We start from the raw sequence: 4955 nt of genomic DNA, 5'->3' as shown, positions 1-4955 counted from the left end.
GCAGCAGCAGCCTTAGCGTCTCCTGCCCGTCTCTGGTTTCCGAGCTTTTCTCGCGCCCGTCTCTGGAGCTCCTTTAGGCAGCGCTCTTAAAACCCCTCTCCTTGCGCACCAGGAAACACAGAGGCAAGAAAAGGTCTCTTGCCTCTTGGGTAGGTCCAGACTTTTCCCCGGACTCCCTCCCGGCTAGCCGTGGCGCACTTACCCCTTCGGGCTATGTTCAAGCCGCCAACCCCAGTCCTCTCCCTGAGCTCCGACCGAAACCGAAACCGAGCCTCAGCTCGCAGCCCCGCCCGCCCCCGGCGGGTGAGCACACGAGCCTCTCGGGCTGGTGAGCGCCGGTCGGCGCCGATCCTCTGTGCGGGAATCTCTCCGCTTTGCCCTCCGCGCCCCTGTTGCTGTGCTGTCCTCCGCGGCTCCGAAGCTCCCCGCTCCGCCTCCCGCAATCTCTGCCCGCGAAGGGGCTCCTAGTGTGTGGAGACCTTTCCTCCTTCACGGCTCCCTCCCACTGGTGCAGGTACCGTCCTTATCCTTTTGTCTCTGTTTATTCTTTTTTCTCTTGCCCTACCCAGGTACGGGGGGAGTTTCTTGCCTTTTGGGAGGTCTGAGGTCTCCTGCCAGCGTTCAGTAGGTGTTCTGTCGGAGTTGCTCCACGTGTAGATGTATTTCTGGTGTATCTCTGGGGAGGAAGGTGATCTCTGCGTCTTACTCCTCCGCCATCTTGGAAAGAGTCCCCGGGGCCGATGTTTTTTAAATCAAGGACAAGGCTATGGAAAATCATCTTTAATTAAACCTGCAGTCATTCCCTCTAGGGCTTTGTACTGTGTTCACCTCTTAAATTATACGCTCCAATTATCAGAATCCTTTCTCCTAGCCCCGAGGTTTTATTTGCAGGTCTCACTGTACTCTGGCAGCTCCAATCTGTTTCATTCTGTCTGGAAGCATCATCTGTACGATTTCTTCCCTGGCTGCCTCAGGCTGCATTCTTTTTCTCTCCCAGTGTGTCTTTGTTGTAAGCCCGGCTGAGACCACAGCCTGTTAAACCGCCACCCCCTGCCTATCCCTACCCCACTGACTTTCACTCCTGGCTCTTCCCCAAATCAGTCTCCACCTGTCCATGTATTTAATAAAGATGCTGACCAGCATTCTTTGCTGCTTTCAGAAAGAAGCTTTTACAGAAGTCATGTCCCCTACCTCAACCAGAAAAACCAAAGTGTAAAAGGAATTCCAGGGGAAGAAATGGAGGAGCCTCCTTAACAAGCATCAACCCAGCTGACATCACGCCCTACAATGATTAGAAAAAGTCACTTGATATTTTAAATCTTCATCACTTGATAAATTAATCTAAAAAGGGAGCAGAGACTGTGCATTTTCTTTCTTGTGATCCACATATTGACCCTAAAAGACTTCAGCTTCTTGGAATATCTATTAAGAGCTATAAATTACTGAGCAGTAATTTTAAAAAGAAATTATTACAACAAAATATTTCTAGTGTACAAAAAAATCCAAGGAACAATATCAAAATATCTATATCTGGGGCATCCCCTGGTGGTCCAATGGTTAGGAATCCGCCTTCCAGTGAAGGGGACTCAGGTTCAATCCCTGGCCGGGAAACAAAGATCCCATATGCTTCAGGGCAACTAAGCCCTCACGCCGCAGCGAAGAGCCCGTGTGCTGTAACTAGGACCTGAAGCAGCCAAATAAATTAATTAAAAAAAAAGAAATATCTATATCTATCTATATCCATGTAAATATCTGTATCTATTTATCTACTAGTCATAAGCTTAAGAAGGGAAACAGATAAAACTGAAGCCCTCTTTATATGCCTCGCTGACCCACCCCTCTCTCTCTGCAGCTGTAAATAGGAACCTGAATTTGGTGTGTATCCTTGCCATGCATATCTTCATACTTTCACTACTTATGTAGGATCCATAAACAATAGTACATTAAAAACTTCATGTAGGGCTTCCCTGGTGGCGCAGTGGTTGAGAGTCCGCCTGCCGATGCAGGGGACACGGGTTCGTGCCCCGGTCCGGGAGGATCTCACATGCTGCAGAGCTGCTGGGACCGTGAGCCATGGCCGCTGAGCCTGCGCGTCCGGAACCTGTGCTCCGCAACAGGAGAGGCCTCAGCTGTGAGAGGCCCATGTACCGCAAAAACAAACAAACAAACAAAAAACAAACAAAAAAAACTTCATGTAAATAGCGTCATATTCCATGTATCTGTCTGTAACCTGGTTTTCACATGTGAGAATTTCCTGTGTGATAATTTGGCCACTTCATTTATTCTACAGGAGGTGTCCATTCTCTCCTGGATGGATGTTTAGGCCCCGACTTTTAGTGATTATGAACAATGCTATGATGCACTCGTCATTACAGGGGATCTATGCATGTGACTGTCTTCACAGGTGAGTCTTAAAATGATCAGGCAAGTTTGGAAAACTCCAGAGCAAACTTTTCCTGTAAAGGGCCAGATCATAAAAATTTTCAGCCTTGTGGCCACAAAGCTTTTAACAGCCTCTGTCAGTTCTCTCCCTACACCCCACCCTCCAACCCAACTTGTTCACAATCCTGTAAAAATATAACAACCATTCTTAATTTGAGGGCTGTACACAGTACGCTGGCAGATTTGGCCAACTAGCTAGTGCATGGTCCTGCTCTGAGTACCACCGGGATGAGGCTACCTGTGTCTCTAAGCCTATTAGATACTGTCAAATGCTCCTGAGATGATTTTGGAGAGTCACAAAATCTGTCACCTCCCCTTTCTCCCTGATAGTCCATGACTCCCCCCCTCCCTCCCTCCCTTCCTTCCTTCCTTCCATCCAATATGCTGCTTGCACGTTTTATCATTTTTATGGGAACCTCTTGCTTGAACTCAGATTTTTAAAAGAAAATAAATTTATTTATTTATTTATTTTTGGCTGAGTGGGTCTTTGTTGCTGTGCACGGGCTTTCTCTAGTTTTGGCGAGCAGGGGCTACTCTTCGTTGTGGTGCACGGGCCTCTCATTACGGTGGCTTCTCTTGTTGCGGAGCACGGGCTCTAGGTGTGCAGGCTCAGTCGTTGTGGCACGCGGGCTTCAGCAGTTGTGGCTTGCGGGCTCTAGCGTGCAGGCTCAGTAGTTGTGGCGCACAGGCTGAGTTGCTCCACGGCATGTGGGGTCTTACAGGACCAGGGCTTGAACTTGTGTCTCCTGCATTGACGGGCGGATTCTTAACCACTGCACCACCAGGGAAGTCCTGACCTCAGATGTTTATCTATTACCTTTGAGGAGCAGAGTTCCAGAGTCACTCTTCTCCATAAAATTCTTACAGAATGAGGCTTATCCCACCTCTGGAAACCGGTGTGTGGCTCGAGCAGGCGGTATAGTGTGGAAACGCTTCCTGCCTCTCGGAGCTAGAGCTCCAGAACAGATGCTGCTTGGGGACACAGGGTGGGCCAGGCAGTGTTCACTGGACGCATAGCCATAAATGTGCTTGGATTACTTGGCATCCTTAATGATGCATACTAATGAGGGCTTTTAATTTTTATGATTATCTAGGGAAGAAAACATACAGGGAATGGCGGTAATCCTGGAAGACAAAGATAACATTAACACAGAACAGTCTTGAAAGTATGACACGTCTTGAGGGCTGAGTGTGACATCAATATTTGTAATGAAAAATGTATGATAAGGAGCTTTGAGAAAATGGAGAAATTCCAGACCACAGGCTGCAGGGCTTCAAACAAGCTCACACCAGTCACACGACACGTTTTAAGTTCGAACTATGATATTAGAGGATTGGGTTGACTCTGTTGGATTTGAGAAGAAAGCATTTTGTTCTCAGAATTAATTGGTTGGCCTGGATAAAACCTGGAAGACCAGGGAAATACTCAGTGGCCCTGTGGCCCTACAGGTGTGGTGTCATTTGGCTTTTGGTGTCATTGGCTTAGAGAGGAGTAAAGAGAAGGGCTTGGATGGAGGCTGCTCCCCAAACACCTGAGATGGTGACTGCTGAGCGCTCTGTAATACAGGGGTGGAAGCACACGGACTCACTAGGGGGCTCCTGGAGAAACTCAGCTAAACCAGCAGCTTGGCCTCCGTGCTGTGTAGACCAGGAGGTACCTGCAGGGCGTCCCAGTGACAGGGGTGCTGCTGGGTGGTTTGGTGGCTGACTTGTCCACACCCTTCTGCACACGGCACACTCACTGGGTTCCCCAGCACTGTGTGCCCCACGTCTCATGCCCTTCCCGCGTGCAACCTACAAGGAGGCACCCCTCCACGGGACACCGCTCCTAACCCAGCCAAAGGCTGTACATCTCCGAAGGCCTATTTCTGGCCCCCTGGTGGGTCGAGGGGTTCCCTCTCCACCTCTCAAATCACAGGGGGCAGCTCAGCCGGAGCTCAGGGACATCCTGACCCAAGATCCCAAGGCTTTGGCCAGTAGTTTCACTGCATGGCTCAGAGCAGGCACTCTGCCTGTTGGTTTTCGTGGTCACGCTGTTTTGGAGTCCAAGCTCGCTCTGCTCACCGCATGACCGGCCAGTAAATCGGGAGACGAAGTTTTGAGGCAAGGAATATGACTTTATTCGGAAAGCTGGACTGAGGAGATGGCAGACTGATGTCTCTAAAGAATTATCTCATCAGGGTTTGGATCCCAGTTTCTTTTATAGAACAGAGAGGGGGAGGAGGTGGGGAAGTAAAGAAAAAGGCCAAAAGTCTTGCAAATATCCCCCCCCCCCACCCACCAATGGCCAGCCATGGGGTGGGGATGTGTTAATTTCTTCTTTCCTGCAGCCATCCACAGGTGGACAGGGTCCGAATGCTTCCCTGAACAAAGGCACTTTGGTTAAACATTCAGGCAGAGGGGCGGGGTTCCCCGAGGCAGGCCAGTATGTATAGACAGTATCCGTTGTAAAAGAAACAGGTCCAACATGTAGTCAGGATTGGCTCTTCCCTGTTACAACGTGTCTCCTAAGG

Source organism: Lipotes vexillifer, unplaced genomic scaffold, assembly GCF_000442215.2.
Source record: "Lipotes vexillifer unplaced genomic scaffold, Lipotes_vexillifer_v1.1 scaffold639, whole genome shotgun sequence".
NCBI lineage: Eukaryota > Metazoa > Chordata > Mammalia > Artiodactyla > Lipotidae > Lipotes > Lipotes vexillifer.
The sequence above is the reverse complement of the archived record's forward strand: the minus strand, read 5'-3'. Positions refer to the sequence as shown.